Consider the following 17,968-nt stretch of genomic DNA (forward strand, 5'->3'; position numbering starts at 1 on the left):
TATTTTTCATCTGTTTTTCTTGTGGTAATCAGGGGGTTAAAATTTAACATCCTAAGTCTATAACAATCATATCTTATTTGATACCAATTTGACTTTAAACAATTATATTTTACTTGATAGCAGCTTGACTAGCATACACATACACTTTTCCTATACCCCTGTCTCCAACTTTTTTGTACTTATTACAAATTATCTTTGTACATTGTATTTCAAAACCATAGATTTATCGTTTTCTGTGCATTTGCATTTTAGTGCCTGTAGAAAGTATGAAGCGGTGTTATATACCAAAAAATACATTATATCAATACTGGCATTTATAATTACCCAAATAGTTAACTTTATGAGCGGTTTGTATTTCTTAATGCTTCTTTGAGTTGTCCTTTCTTTCAGGCTGAAGAACTCTCTTCAGCTTTGCTTATAGGGGAGGTCCAATGTTTATGAACTATCTCAGCTTTTGTTTATCTTGGAATGTCTTCATTGCTCCCTCATTTTTGAAAGAGTCTCTTCAGGTATAAAATTCTTGGTTAGCAATTCTTCTCTCTTAGCACTTTAGTATTTCAGTCTACTGCCTTCTTGACGCCATGGTTTCTGATGAGAAATTGAGTCTAATTGAGTCTACTTTGTACATAATGCATTGCTTTTCTCTTGCAGCTTTCAGAACTTCACTACTCCTTTGTCCCTGACAGTTTGAGCGATATGTGGCAGGGTGTATTTTTCTTCATATTTATTCTGTTTGATGTTCTCTAGGCTTCTTGGATGCGCATAGTCATGTCTTCTGCTAAGTTTGGAAGTCTTCCATCATTATTTCTTTGAATATTCCTTCTGCCCCTTTCTCTCTTTCTTCTCCTTCTGGTATTTCCATAATGTACATAATCGTGTGCTTGATGATGTCCCAGAAGTCTCTTACGCTATTTTCGATTTTTATTACTTTTTTCCTTCTGTCTCTCAACTTGATGTGTCTCAGCTGTTTTTCTTTGAATTCTCTGTTTCTTTCTTCTGCTAGCTCCAATATGCTGTCAAACCCTCTGGGTAATTTTTATTTTACTTTTTGCTGTCTTCAACTCCAGAGCTTTTTTCTTTAAAAAATTTCTCTTTATTGAGATTGTTATGTTGTTCATTCATTGATTTCCTGATACACTTTACTTCTTTCTCTGTATTTTCCTTCATCTCCTTGAGTGTTTTTCGGTTCATTTTTGAAAAGTCTTTCTCTGGTATGTACCCAGTCTATCTTCTCTGTTGGTGTTTTTTGAATTTTTATCATCTCCCTTTGGATGTGCCATTATTTCCTGTTTTTCTTGATCTTGTAATCTTTTGTTGCACAGTGTACACCTTAAATTTTTGTAATGTAAACTTGGGTATGTATTCCCTGAGATGTCTCTTGAATTTTTAACTGGTTGATGATATGACCGAATTGAGCATCAGCCTTCCTATTAGTAAGGTCTGTCCAAGGTGAACACATAGTGCAGGGTCCTCCCTGTTTTAGCTGCGTACTGTGTCTTTTCTTGTGCTTGTGCTTGCTAGTAGCCTTAGGAGTTCCTGTGTTTAACTGGAGTTTGAATGTCTTGTCAATTTCCCAGTTGACAGCTTCCTCTCCTGGGTGCTGTACTACTAGATTTAAAGCAAATAAGCCTTTGCCCCAGGCCATCCACCTCAATTGTTACACTGCTTTCATTGTCTCAGTGGCTTTTGTCTGGTTGGCAAATTCTGGGAGGGGGCATGATGGAGAAGAGTTTCCCAAGTCATTCTTTTCCAGCTGGCCAAGACCAGGGACCTATAAAGGGAGTGTGGGTTGCCAGAAACTGCTCTGGGCAGGAGATAACAGAAGGAGCAGGAAGGGTACCAGAAGTGTCTTCATAGCTTCTCAAGTCTGTGCTTTCTTGCCCCACAAATGCAGCCCTTCAACTATCCTCTTCAGCTCTGAGGTATCCTAGCATCTTTTTGTCTCCTCTGCTGCCTTTTTCCAGGGCAGGTTGGAACAATAGCCATCCTCGGATCTGGGCCATCAGTATTCTGAAATAGCTAATCAAAAGCCATAATCAGTGATCAGCTTGTTCCTACCATGGATTCTGGAGAAGTGGATTTTTATATCCCCTTGTTGCTCTAGCAAGCCATGTCAGTGGCCAGGCCCAATAGCAGCCTGGTGTGAGGGTGAGGGATGGGTTCTGGTAACTGCTATGCAGAGAGAGCAATTTACTGGTAATTACTGTATTTTACTAGCCTCTTCCTGCTCTTTCCTGGGTGCTCTGCAATGTTCTACTGGAGACTAGAGTTCTGAAACAGTTGACTCAGACAGTTCCTGCACGTTTATTAGCTGTTCTGGGGGACAGACCGATTCCTGGAGCTTCCTACTGTGCTGTCTTCCCATAGCCCCATGGTTTTGAGTTGCATTTCTTTAATGATTAACGATGTTCAGCATCTTTTAATATGTATACTGGCCACTTGTCTGTCTTTGGAGAAATATATGTTAAAGTCCTTTGCCCATTTCTTATTGGATTGTTTCTTTTTGTTGTTGCATTGTAACAGTTCTTTATAACATTTTGGATATTAATTCCTTAGCAGATATATGGTTTATAAGCGTTTTCTTCCATTCTGTAGGTTATCTTTTTTATTTTTGATAATTAAAAACTTTTGTGCAAATTTTGATGAGATCAAAATTTATCTGTTCTTTCTTTTATTATTTGTGCCTTTGGTATCATCTCTAAAAATCCATGGTCATGAAGATTTGACCCTTATTGGATCTCCTAAGTCCTAAGTATTTTATAGTTCTAGTGCCTATATTCAGGCTCTTGATCCATTTTGAGTTAGTTTTTGTATGTGGTGTAAGGCAGAGGTCTAACGCGTTCTTCCACATGTGGATACCTAATTTTCCCAAAATCGTTTGTTGAAGAGGTTATTCTTTCTTGTTTGCATGTACTTAGTACCCTTGTCAAATCAATTGGCCACAGATGTGTGGGTCTGGTTCTGGCATTTCATTTCTTTTCCACTGGTCTATTTGCCTGTCTTCATGCCACTACCACATAGTTTTGAATATGGTATCTGTGTAGTACAACTTGGTAGTGGAAAGTGTGAGTTCTCGAACTTTATTCTCCTTTCTGAAAAATTTTTTGACTCTCTGTGGCCCCTTGTAGTTCCATATAAATATGAGATTGTTTTCTCCATTTCTGAAAAAAATTGCTGAAAAATTTTGGTAGGAATTGCACTGAATCTATAGTCAATGTTAATATTGATATCTTTCAATCCATGAACATTTATTTTGGTCTTCTTTAATTTCTTTCAGCAGTGCTTTGTAGTTTTCAGTGTTCAAGTCTTAACTCCTTTGATTAAATTATCACTAGATGTTTTATTTTTTTAGATGCTATTATAAATGAAATTTAATTTCTTAGTTTCTTCTCTGGATTGGTCACTGCTTGTGTATAGGGACACATTTGATTTTTTTGTGCGTTGATCTTGTACCCTATCACTTCATACTCATTTATAAGCTCTAATAATTTTCTGATAATTCCCTTGGATTTCTCTACAGCAACTTTTTGCTGTGTTCTCAATTTTTTTTCTGTTCTCTTTCATTTATTTCTATTCTATTCTTATTTCCTTTCTTCTACTAATTTTTGGTTTATGTTGCCCTTCTTCCATTTCAAGATGTGAAGTTAGGTTATAACTTGATATCTTTCTTTACTACAAACATTCACAGCTATAAATTTTTCTCTAAGCACCGCCTTCACTGCAGCCTGTAAATTTTAATATAGTTTTTGTTTTCATTAGTTTCTAAGTATCTTATTTCCTTTGTAATTATTTCTTTTACCCATCGGTCATTTAGGAGTGTGCTGTCTAATATCTATAAGCTTGCAAACTTTCCAGTTTTCTAGTATATGCTCTTCTTTTTTGTTTTTACATGGGCAGGCAGCAGGAATTGAACCCAGGTCTCTGGCATGGCAGACAAGAACTTTGCCTGCTGAACCACCATTGTACCATCCACTATGGTTATTTTGTAAGTTGGCTTCCTTCACTTATCTGAAGTTTTGTATTTAGTTGGCTTTCTTTGAAGGTTTCCTTTTGCACTTGTTTTGTCAGTTATTCCCTGCCAAATCAAGGTCTGGATGCCCAGTATATCCTCTTTTATATAAGCTTCCTTTGCTTCGTAGAATGTTTTTGCCATTCATGTTATTGTGTTTATTAGTAATTCATTCCTTTTTATGACTGAGTAGTATACCACTGTATGAATATACCACAGTTTATCTATTTTCCTCTTGGTAGATATCAAGTCTCTTTGTAGTTTTTAGGTATAATGTATAATGCTCTATGAACTGTCTGCCTTTTTTGTTGACATATGACATATGTTTTCATTTCTCTTGGATAGATCCCTAGGAATAGAATTGCTGGGTTGTAGGATAGGTACAGATTTACTTTTATTCAAAACTGCTAGTTCTTCTTTAAAGTGATTGCATCATTTTACATTCTTACCAGTCATGCATGAGAGTTGTACTTGTTCCACATCTCCATTAACATTTGGTATGGTCAGCCTATAATTTTAGCCATTCTGGGGAATGTGTTGTGGTATTTAGCTTTAATTTGCATTTCCCTAATGACTAACAATATTGGAAGCCTTTTCAGTGTTGATTCAACATTCACAAATCCTCTTTTCTGAGGTGTTCACAGCTTGTGCCCATTAAAAAAATCAGGTTGTCTTTATTTATTGAGTTGTAGTTTTCTGTTTTTAAATTCTTTACATATTCTGTTTTTCATTAGAGATATTTTGTGAATATTTTCCCTCAGTATTTGCTTTGCCTATTCACAATCATTTGAGGAGCAGAAGTTTTTGTTTTGATGAAATCAATTTGTGAACTTTTTAAAAGTTGCCCTTTTTTTGGACCGAAAAACTTATAACTACCTCCTGAGATATGGAGATCTATTTCTAAATTTTCCTCTAAAACATTTTATGGCTTTAGCTATTACTTTAGTACTCTGAATCATCTCATCTTAATTTTTGAGTAGGTTGTAAAGTAGGGGTCAAGATTCATATTTTCTCCCCATATCCCAGTTATTTTGGCCCCATTTATTAAAAATACTTTCCTTTCCCCATAGTTAATTGGGTTCTTGTGTTAAATTGATTGACGCTAAGTATGGCTCAATTTTAGGACTCCTCTTGTTCTATTTTTCTATTTGTTACTTCTCATGTCAGAACCACATCACCTTTAAGAGTTCTTTTGCTTTCCTTCTTTTGAAGGGTTGCTTTGGATATCCCAGGTCCCTTATAAGTCATGTGTATACTTTAGAATCTGTCTGTGCCTTCCCCCTCTGCCCCAAATTTTGTATTTTACCAATCCAATAGGTAAGAAAGGAGATTTTAATGTAGGCCTTATTTTCCTTTCTCATTATTAAGTGTGAGTTTGAACACTGAACAAACTTTCTAACAGTGGTGGCCTAATACTTCAGGAAAGGGCAAAGGGCAGTGAGCTGGAGCAGACAAACTATGAGAAAGAGGTATTTATGAGAGAACCAGCAATTACCTGGCTTTCCACTCTGTAGACTGCCTGGCTCTGCAGTCATTGCACCATGTCCATCAGTTTCTTTCCTGCCTGTGACCTGACCTAGTCCTTATCTGTGAAGCATTTGTTCTCTTCTAGGAAGTGGAAGGTACTATATAGCAGCTTAGCATAAGGTGGTTGAAGATGGAATATGTCCATACTTTAGGGCAAGGGAGTTGGAAGTGAGGAGGAAGGCCACATGCAAAACACTCCTTGTGAGCTGCCCAAAATTCAGAACTGCATAACTCTCCCCAAGCATCTGTACACCTTCTCCATTGGCTCTTTTAGCTACTTGAATTTGCCTGAACTAAGACAACTTAGTGTTGGAAAAAAGGCCAACAAACTGTTGTGTTCAACACTTTGAACCTAGCTGTTTAAGCAAAATTCCAGCATTGTTGAGAGAAAACTAGGAGATGGAATTATTTTTAAAAACAGGACAGCCTTTCTGAGTGTCGTCTCTGTCTACCATGCCTGCCAGGTAAAGATAATGCTGTTTAATATACACGGAAGAATTTAGATTGTTTCCCAAGAAACACTTTGGAAATAGTCCATGTCCTTTCATAGCCCAACTGTTCCATTTCAATGGAAATTTCTGCAGTCTGCAGATAAAAAACACTTAGAGAAACAACATTTTGCAGGCAGTGGCTCCCTATAGAATATTATTATTAATTTATTTTTATTAATATTTAATATTTATTTTGTATAAGGAACATTGGTAAAATATCTTTGCTTGATTCAGTACAGGAAAATTTGTTCCAATGCCAATTTATAACCCAATTTGTTTCCCTCTTTGATTTCTATTTTTTAATTTTAAATTTCATTTTACTATAAAAAATATTTTACACATACAAAAGTACTACATAAAAAATATAGAATAATAATATGGGCACCAAAGTAGAGACTACCCATCTTAAGAAGTAGAGGATAAGACCATCAGTGATTCTGCGTATCTCTTCCACTCATTTTTCTCACCTCTTCAACTGTGGGAAAACTACTGGAATTTTACATTTATTTCTTTGACTTATGTCATAGTTTTACTGCATACTTATGGACCCCCAAATAATGTGAACTTTATATAAAGCTTTGATATTTATGTAAATTGAATCATTTCTATATTCTCCTATTTCTTTTTACAAATTTTTAAAAGTTGGACTTATTAGGATATAATTTACAAACATAAAATTCACCATATTGAGTATACAAATGAGTTTGACAAAGGGAAACAGCTATATAACTATCCCCTCAATCAAGATGAATAGCATTTCCTTCGTCTCAGTTTTCTCATGCCCTTTGTGGTCAATCCCTTCTCACCTGGCCACTACTGATTGTTTTTGGTTGTTTCTCTCTCTATTTTTTTTTGTCTTTTTAGAGTGCCATGTAAATGGAATCTTACAGTATAAAGGGTTTTTTTTTTATGCCTGTTTTTTGTTTATCACTTACTGTAAGACTTTTACAAACGGGGCTTTGTGTAGTCTTATCATTTCTATTGGATAAATACCTAGAAGTGGATTTGGGGGGTTATATGGTAACTTCATCAGAAACTGTCAAAGTGTCTTTCTAGCTGGCTTTCATTGTGCTTCCCGGTAATGTGTGAAAGTTCAACATCCTTGCCAGGGGTGGAAATGGCATTCTTTCTAAGTTTTACTATTCTGTTGGCTATGAAGTAGGATCCCTTTGAGATTTTAACCTTCATTTCCTTGATGACTATTAACATTGAACATCTTTTCATGTACTTATCTGTTATTTATCATTTATTTTGTTAAAATGTTGATTCAACTTTTTGCTCATTTTAAACACTGTGTTGTCTTATTAGTGAGTTATAAAAATTCTTTGTATACTCTGGATATAAGACCTTTATCACTTGTCTTTTCATTTTATTAAGAGTATCTTTCAAGGAGCAAAAGTTCTTAATTTTGAGGTCAATTTATCATTTTTTGTTTGTGCTTTCTTTAACCTACCTAAGAATTATTTGTCTAACTCAAATCACAAAGATTTTCTCCTATGTCTTCTTTTAGAAGTTTAATTTTACATTTTAAAATGTTGGTGTATTTTCCTTTTAGAGTTAATTTTTTTTTTTTTTTATGGTGAGAGGTAATGGAAAAATGTCATTTCTTGCTTGGAAATATCCAATGGTAGCACCATTTGTCAAAAATCAATTGGTAAGGGTCTGTTTCTGCTCTCTCAATTGGTCTCACTGGTCTATCTGTCTATCTTTATACAAATACCACACAGTTTTGATTACTGTAGCTTTATAGTAAGTCTTGAAATCAACATAATGTATTTTTTGTTATCTTTTAAGTCTATTGCTTTTATATTTAAATTATAAAATCAGCTTGACAATAGCTAAAACAGATCTGCTGAATTTTGATTGGGACTACATTGAATCTAAAAATTACTGGGGAGAACTGATATCTTAAACATTGAGTCTTTTTGTCCAAGAGCACATATCCCTTTCCATTAATTTGTTTCAGCAAGGACTTGTATTTTTAGTGTCGATTTCTTGCATATTTTAAATTTATCCCTAAATAGCCAATGATTTTGATACTATTGTTGCTAGTATGAAAGATAAAATTGATTTTTGTATGTTGGTACTCTATCCTGTGACCTTGCTAAGCTCATTTATTCTAGTAGCTTTTTTGTAATTCCTTAGGATGTCTAACATTGGTGATTTTTACCTCTAGTGCAATGATAAATAGAAATGATGAGAGTGAACATTCTTGCCTCATTCCAATACTTGGGAGAAAACATTTCACTCTATTTTCAACTTTAGGTATGATATTAGCTGTAGGCTGTTCACTGATACTTTATAAAATTAAGGATATTCCCTCATTCATACATAATTTGCTGATAGTTTTGATCATCAGTGAATATTAAACTGTCAAATGTTTTCTCTGCAGCTATTAAGATCATAAAGATTTTCTTTAGTTTGTTATGGTGAAATACATTTTTGACATTTTTATTGTATAATATAACATATATACAAAACAAAGAAAGAAAAAAACAATAATTTTCAAGATACGCTTCAGCAAGTAGTTACTGAAATTATGCCAGAATTTGTCATGGGCTATCACTCTATCATCTCAGATTTCTCCTTCTGGCTGTTCCAAAACACTGGTGCTAGAAGGAATATTAATATAGTGATTCAGCAGCCATACTCATTTGTTAAATTCCAATTTCTCTATTATACCACCCCCTTCTCCTTTAATCCTTCTCCCATTCCATAAGGATCTTTGGGGAATGCCTGTTCTGACTTTTATGTTGAGAAATGGTGTCCACACTGAAGGATAAGGGGATGTATCTAATTGATAATCCAGGAGAGGCTGGTCCCTCTGAGTTTCAGGATTTATCTGACCTAGGAACACTCTGGGAATTATATGTTCCAGGAACCACAATCCTAGTGCATGAAGCCTTTGCAGATGCTTAATTGAAGCCCCAGGTGTTCTTAAGAGTCACCAAGAATATGATGTCGGTTGGGCAAACCATGGCAATAAGCACTATCTTACTGAAGCTTCCATAAGAACAGCCTCTTGACTCCATTTGGTCTCTCTTGGCCACTGATACCTTGTTTTATTACACTTGTTTTCTCCCCTTATGGTAAGGAGGGCATTGTCAATCCTACAGTGCCAGGGCCAGACTCATCCCCAGAATCATACCCTACGTTGTCAGGGAGACTTTCACCTCTGAATGCCTTGTACCATGTAGAGGGGAGGGCAACAATTTTCCTTGCAGAATTGGTTTTAGAGAGAGTGAGCCTACATCTGAGCAACAAAGAGGCTTCCTGGAAGCAACTCTTATGCCTTGCTATGAGTAGTCTTAACTTCTTGCCTATAGAAGTAAGTTTTGTAAGAACAAGCCACAAAATCCAAGGGTTGAAAAAAAAATCCAAGGTTTGGCCTATTTTCTTGGGAGTCTACAATGTTGGGAGGGTACTCGGGGTTTCCCAGATGGGAGACTTCATCCACACTGATGCATGCCTACATGATGTTATTCTGTCTTACAGCTGCATAATGTTCCGACATATGGTGTACCACAATTTGTTTTTCCACTAGCAGTTGTTGGGCATTTGGGCTGTTCCTATTGGCAATCTTGAGTGATGTTGCTATAAACATAAACAGGTATTAGAATAACTGCTATAAACATAAGCGTGCAAATATCTATTCATGTCCGTGATTTCAGTTCTTCTGAGTATATACCTAGTAATGGGATTGTCAGATCATAGGACAGTTTACACTTCTTGAGGAACCACCAACATGCCTTCCAGAGTGGCTGCACCATTCTTCATTCCCATCAACAGTGAATAGGTGTAACTATTTCTCTGCATCCTCTCTAGCACTTGTAGTTTTCTGTTTTGTTGATAATGGCCATTCTAGTAGGTATGAGATGGTATCTCATTGTGGTTTTGATGTGCATTTCCATAATAACTAGTGAAGATGAGCATCATTATGTATGCTTTTTAGCATTGTATTAAAGTGTCTATCCAAGTATTTTGCCCACTTTTTAAACTGGGTTTGTCTTTTGGTTGTTGAGCTATAGGATTTCTTTATATATTCTGGATATTAAACCTTTATTCAAAATGTGGTGTCCAAATATTTTCTCCCACTGAATAGGCTGCTTTTTTACTTTCTTGACAAAGTTCTTTCGAGGCACAGAAGTATTCAATTTTGAGAAGATCCCATTTATCTATTTCCTCTTTCACTGCTGTGCTTTGGGTTTAAAGTTTAAGAAACCACCTCCTACTACAAGATCTTTAAGATATTTCCCTACATTTTCTTCTAGGAGTCTTATGGTCTTGGCTCTATTGCTTGGGTCTTTGATCCATTTTGAGTTAATTTTTGTGTAATGTGTGAGATGGGGGTCCTCTTTCATCCTTTTGGATAAGGATATCCTGGTCCTGTGGCACCATTTGTTGAATAGGCTGTTCTGTCCTAGTTGAGTGGACTTGGCCACCTTGTTAAAAATCAGTTGTCTTTTGATGACGGGTCTATAGATGAAAGCATCTATTTCTGAACTCTCAGTTCAATTCCATTGTTTAGTAAATCTATCTTGATGCCAGTACCATGTTGTTCAGCCACTGTGGCTTCGTAATATGCTTTAAAGTCAGGAGGTGTGAGCCCTCCAACTTCATTATTTTTTTCTCTTGACATTTGTAGCTAATTAAGGTACCCTGCCCTTCTAAATGAATTTGATTATTGGCTTTTCTATTTCTACAAAGTGTGCTGTTGGGATTTTGAATGGTATTGCAGTAAATGTATGTATCAGTTTGGGTAGAAGTGACATCTTAACTAGATTTAGTCTTCCAATTCATGAACGTATTGTATCTTTATATTTATTTAGTTCTTTCTTGGTTTCTTTTAGCAATGTTTTATAGTTTTCTGAGTATAGGTCCTTTATATCTTTGGTTAAATTTATTCCTAGATATTTGATTCTTTTGGTTATTATTGTAAATGGATTTTTTTCCTTGATTTCCTCCTCAGATTGCTCATTACTAGTGTACAGAAAGTCTGATTTTGGCATGTTGAGCTTTTATGCTGCCACTATGCTGAACTCATTTGCTAGCTCTAGTAGCATTGTTGTAGATTTTGGGGGGAATTTCTATATACAGATCATGTCATCTGCAAACAGAGAAATTTTTACTTCTTCCTTTCTAATTTGGATGCCTTTTATTTCTTTTTCTTGCCTAATTAACATTTCAGTTATACCTCTTGCTTTATTTGTTATTACAAGCAAAGCTATTTTGAAATTGCTATAAAATTATCCACATGTACCTTGCAAGAGTTTCTCTCAAACATGTAACCTAGGAAAGGAATTGCTGAGTCACAGAATGCATGCCTAACATCGCTGTGTTGGTGTTATTCTTTATTCCACATCTTCACCTATGCTCGGTCTCATCCAAATTTAAAAATTTTCCAGTCATGTATACATAAAATCATATTTTATTGCGGTTTTGGTTTGCATTTCCCTGATTACTAAAGAAATTGAATTTTTCCATATGTTTATTGGTCATTCATATTTCTTCTAGGAAATGGATATTACTGATACTAATTATCATATGTACTGTCAGTATTGTCTTGGTTTATGATTTATCTTTTCATTTTGTTATGATGTCCTTTGAAGTGTTTTATTTTAATGTAATTGAATTTAGCAATCTTTTCCTTTTGTATCTTGTTTGAGAAGCAATTACCTGCTCCAAGTTTGTAAAGACATCCCTTATACTGTCTTCAAAAGTCTTAATGTTTTGCTTTTAACAATTAAGATTTTAATCCACTTGGTGTTTATTTTTGTTCATGTGAACATATGGTGTGAGATTGGGGTTTAATCTCACTTTTTTTCTCTGTATTGATAATCAAATCTCCCTGCATTATGTACTAAGTGCTCATATATGTTTGGATCTATTTCTGGGCTATTTTGGTCTGCTTTTCTATTTATTATCTCTGTCCAATTCTCCTGTATAGCTTTATAAGTCTTGTCTAGTAGGATAAATCTCTATCTACCATACTCATTGATTTTTCTTTAAGGGTATCTTCCATATAAATTGTGGAATCATCTTGTCAATTTCTGCAAGGATTTCTATTGGACATCAAATAAGAATTGTATTTTATTTGTAGTCAATTTAGAAATTGATAGTTCTACAATATTGAATATTCCTGGCCATAAAAAGATAACGCTGTCCATTTATTTAACGGTATTTAATGTTTTTTGTAAACTTCCTCCATATAAGGCTTACACGTCTCTCATTCATCTATTCCTGGGTATTTTATAGTTTTTGTTATTGCATTGCATTTAAAAATATTATATATTCTTATTCTTTGGTAAATATACAGTTCAATTATTAAAAATGTTCTTATCTAGAAAATTTTAACTCTTATTCACGCTAATAATTTGTTAGAAAATTTATTTGGGTTTGACATGCAAAAATCATCCTTTGCTTTGAATAATTTTATTTCTTTACAATTATTACAACATGTCTTTTCCTTTCCTCTCTGTACTGGCTAGGGATTCCACTACAAGGCTGAATAAAAACCTTGACCTTGAGAGAGGTGTCCTTGTCTCGCTCCTGATCTCAATGCAGATTATTCTGCTTCACCAGGATGTCCAGTATTTCCTGTAGGTTTTAATTGTGGATTCCTGTATTTTAAAGAAGTTAACTTTCCCCTTAGTTTACTGAAAGTGTTTTACTGCCTGGAGAATTTTATCAACTCCTTTTTACTGCATCTATTGGGTTGATTGTTTTTTTCCCCCTCTTGGTTCTGTTAATGTGATAATTTGCATTGAAATATTTCACAAAATTAAACCAGCCTCTCATTCTTGGAATAAATCAAATTCAAAATTGATATTTTATGTTTTATTCATTGTTGGATTAAATCTATTTTGGAGGAGATTCATCTCTTCGTGAGTAAAGTTGGTTATAATTTTCTTTTACTTTCATAGATCTTTTTTTCCCCCCAAGGTTATATTATTTCATCAAATGTATCAGAGACTTTTCTTTTTTCTTTTCTCTAGAAGAATTAATAAGACAAAAATTAGCTTTTTCTTTAAAGCTTGATGGATCACATTTAAACCCTAAACCTCTAGGCTGGTATTTTCTTTTGGGGAAGATTTTAATTTTCTAATGTTTAAAATAAAGTTTTTATAGTGAAATAAACATAGATTATAGGCATTTTCAAGAAATGTACAGGGAAATATTGTGCACCCTTCCTAATAGTTAACATCTTGTACAAGTATAGTATAAAACCAAAACCAAGAAATTGACATTGGTATAATCCATTGAGGTTATTCAGATTTCATCAGTTATGCATGCACTCATTTGTGAGTTTGTATGTAGAGCTATGTGTAACTTGATCATATATGTAGCCTTTGGTAACCATCATTACAATCAAGATACTCAACTATGCCACCACTACAAGACTCCCTTGCATTACTCCCTTCCAGCTATGCCTACTTCCCTTGCCTTCCTCCCTAACTTCTGACAGTCACTAATCTGTTCTCTATAATTATATTATTTCATGAATGTTACAAAAATGAAATCTTTCATATGTACACTTTTGGGAATGACTTTTTCATTCAGCATAATTTTCATCCAGATTGTTGTGTGCATTGTTAATTTGCTCCTTTTTATTGCTGAGTAGCATTCCATGGTATGTATGCACTACAATTTGCTTAACTTAATGTCATTCATTGAAGGACAGTTAGTAGTTTCCAGTTTTTGGCTATTTTGAATAAAGCTACTGTGACTGTGAATAAAGAAGTCTTCATTTCTCTGGAATAAATGCTGTGGGAAAACTTTGAACTGCTGATTCCAATTCTTTAATGGCAGTTGAACTATTTTGGATGTCTGTTTTTTTCCCTTAGTTTTGGTAAGTGATAACTTTTTTCTAAGAATGTGTCTGCTTTGCTTAAGTTTTCAAATTTATTAGCATAAAGTTCATAGCATCCATTTATTACCCTTCAAAACACTGCTGTTTTGACATTTATATATGCTTTTCTATTCCTAATTCTTTTTTCTTGATAAATCTCATCAGAAGGTTATTTTCAAAAACCAACTCTTGGCTGTGTGTTTCTGCATAAACAGTATGTTGAACGTGCCAACTTATGGGATGTAAATAAAAAAAGCATTTTAGTTTTTTTCCTTCTCCTGTTCCTTTAAAATGTTCCTAGTTAATGAAAGTCTTGCAGAACTCCTAGAGGGAAATTCAGACAGGCCCCAGAACTCAAGGCTTCTCAGTCACAGCGCTATTGATGCTTTTGGCCAGATAATTCTTTCTTGGGGAGTTGTCCTGTACATGGTAGAATATTTGGTAGTATCTCTGGCCTCTATGTTCTAGATGTCAGCAACATCTACCAGTTGTGACAACCAAAAATGTCTCCAGACTTTGCCAGATATCCCCTGGGAGACAAAACTGCTCACAGTTGAGAGCCACTGCCATGGCCTTTATGTCCAGCTTAGAAAACAGAAGGTCCTATCATCACTTTCTGTTGCAAATACACTCCAAATTTAGTATTTTGAATAATACAATCTCTGAACCTGAATTAAAATTATTATATTTTCTCCCCTCCTTCACTGACTTGATACAGGTTTCCTGGCCCAAAGGGAAGGAAACATCATCTTTAGTTACCCCATGGAGGGCAGAACCAACCCTCTCCCAAAGAAATAGTTTGGATGTTAAAATTGCCTCCCAACAGCAAGAGGTTATGAAAATATTTATTATACACAATAAGGAATTTCTGGGGACAGCAGTGCAGGAGCAAGCATGTTTTGCTGGCTGTGGCTTTTATTGTGACTCACAGGTAGGGTCAGGCAAGGTTTCCTAGGCAGGTTTGCGTGGCTTGAACATCCTCTAGCAAGGAGGGAGGAAATGTGAGTTTTCATATAGTCTTACCCAGATGGGGGGCAAAAGGGGAAGAAATAGAGATAGGACTTGAAGTGTGCCAATGGTCAAACATTAAAATGGAGTCTTCCTTCTTATAATAGGTGTGGTTGGTTGGTCTCTTCTTTTTCCCTCTCGTCCGTGGTAACTACTATTTCTGACCTCTCCTGGTTGGAGTGGGAAAAGAGGTCAACAGAAAGATAAGGGAAGCAGGACATTTTTCTCTCATGGCACTTTTCACTAGCTGGCCCTCGCAGATGTTTAATGCTGACTCCTTCCTTTCTGGCATACTTTCCTAAGTTCTCTGGAGACCCACGAACACTGTAACTATTTCCCTTATAGATCCCTTTTCTTGGCGGAATACATCTCTGTTACAGAGAGTCCTTCTGCATTCCCTGGAATCTGAGAACACCTTTGGCATCTCTCTTCTGAAGCCTGGAACTGGGGTTACCTTTTAGAATTGTCTTGAATTGAGACAAGGAGGCTGGACCTTTGTACTGTGTCAAGCATTCAGCTGATGTGGCTTCCCAGGTTTGGAGTGATGGTGGGTGAGGAAGTTCCCTTCCATGGAGGAAAATTCCTGGGGAGGGACTTGACTCTAAACTGTCAGCAGAAAACACTGCCAGTAATTAGGGGAATGGATATTTCAGTTCTGAAAAGGGATCTGAGTAGTACATTGCAAAATCCACAGGAGTTTCTGAACTCTGTGATCCTAGAATCTTGGCCAAATCTTCAGTTTTAGATTCTATTATATTTTCCATTTCATTAATATATGATTTTATTTCTACTGCCTCTGTTTTAGTCTCTGTTTTTAAATTTCTCTCTATTTTTGTCTTGTGTTTTTTTTCTAATCTTACCAGTTGAATGTTTTGCTTATTAATTTTCAATCTTTTCCCTTTTTTCTATTTTGGTCAGGAAATTCAGTATAACATTGCAAAATTGTAGTAATTAATGAATTTCAGATGTTTGCTTACTCTTTCTCTGCTCTTTATGATTGGATTTGGTTTTTACTTCCAATTTCTGTGTTTTACCTTATTCTTAATCTTCAAAATGAAGATTCCCAATAGCAGCTGAGGAATATACATATAAAATACACTAATAACTATATTCGTGGAGCATCTGTTTTGGGGGAGGGAACCGTGGGGTGTACTGTCATAGGACTCTTAATTCAGACCATGAGAAAGGGGCACATGAGAAAGGAAATAAGGAAGAAGAGAGCATTCTAAATTTCTTTATGCAGCAGAGCTATGTTGGGGGAGCAGCTGGACTCAATTTGATGCAAAAAGAAATTTAGATGTTAACTTGGTTGGGTCGGACCAGCCCTTACTTGACTGGAATTTAAAGTAATAGACCAGTCATAACAGATAAGATGCTCCCATCTGATTGGTATTCCCTGGAAGACAGAAAGTGTGCTTTTCTGGAGGTGAGAAAAGCCTGGTTTCTGGGTTTTTGATTGGCTATGACAGGGGCCTCACTGTTGCAAGCCCATGAGACTGTGAGACAACGGGACACGTATGAGCAAATCCATCTCCCCACCCCTGTTCATCAAGGCGAGTGCCTCCTAAGTATATCCCCCAGGGCTTTGCTGAGCTGCATAACTGTGTCATCATCATTCTTGGTCATTTGGCAGGGGAACAGGAGGATGTGAGGCAGAGGGAAGGTTTCCAAGGGTTGCTAGGAAAATTAGCTGGGATTAAAACCCAACAGGCTTCAATTATTTCTTGGCTTTCACCCAAGATCAAATGGAAGTGTATATGTGAGTGGGTGGGTGGAGGGGATGGGTGGATGTATGTGGATTTGCAAGAAATGGAAGGACTTCCTGAATATGGGACAAGAACACCCTATTGAATTCTGAGAGGACAATGCCAGGAGAGAGGAGCTTCTAGCACTGTCAATACTTCAGCTACCCATGACATTTATTTTTCTATTAATTTTTGGCATTTACATTGCTGTGATAGATCAATTAGCCTCTCAGAATGCTCTAGTCCATTGACCTTATCATTTAACTATCCAATGGTGCCACTGTCACCACAGGGAGACTGCAAAAGAAACATTTATAATTTTGAATCACCTAGATAGAGAACTGGGGAAACATTAAGGGCTTAGTTTGGATAATCAACAGTCATTTGGATGACTGAACTTTCGGGGAGCTTTCCTTTCTCTCATCACTCTTGAATTTTGACAGCCACACTGTAATAAGCAAAAGAACAGAATCAACTCTGCCTAGTGCTGGTCGTCAGGGGCTACACAATGACCCTGAGAAGACTTGGGAGACACAAAACCTGAAGGCTGGAAAGGGTCCCAGTCACAATCCTGGGTTGAGGACAAGAAAGATGGGCAATGGATAACTTAAGAGAGAATTATCTAGAAGGCTTTGAGGGGAGGCTGGAGAATTCTGTTCACAAGTAGAAAGCAACCAAGAATTTTCTGATAAGCCAGGAGGCCAGAATGACAGCAACATTTTCTGGAGTCTATAAGAGGAATAGACTTTGCTCTAAGTGTCCTCTAGCTGTTGCTTTTGTCCTTCTCTTCCAAGATTCAGTCATGGGAGAAAAGATACAATTGGGTTAATAAAGAAGTTTCCTTTGGCTTCTGTAGTAAAAGGTAAGCACTTGGAATTACCTTTCCATCAGGACCACACTAAATGATGTGTAAGAATTCCTTCCAGAGGAAATCAGGATGCTTTCAGGATGGGGAAATAGGTGATAGGAAGCCCCGCCCCCCCCAAAGTCCATTAGGTAACTAATTCAGTCTCATTTGATAGGTAAGGAAACTGTGGTATAAATAGTGATAGGGCTTGTTCTAGTTTAGGCGTCAGTATCCAACCGGGGCAAGAACCTGGGATTCCTGACTCCCAGCTCAGGGCTTCTTTCAACTCAAGATACTTTGAGATCCAGTGCCTTCCGCCTTACTCTGCTCTAATCAGAAGAACCTGACCTAAGTCAAATGCGGCACCAGTCCACACGTGCCAGATTTGGGGGATTTGAGAAAGCACTGCATTTAGACTCAGTTTAATGGAAGAGGCAAGCTTTACTTTTAAAATAAACTAGTTCTTAGATCCATGTGGGCCCTTTTTTTTTT

Source organism: Tamandua tetradactyla, chromosome 21 (assembly GCF_023851605.1).
Source record: "Tamandua tetradactyla isolate mTamTet1 chromosome 21, mTamTet1.pri, whole genome shotgun sequence".
NCBI lineage: Eukaryota > Metazoa > Chordata > Mammalia > Pilosa > Myrmecophagidae > Tamandua > Tamandua tetradactyla.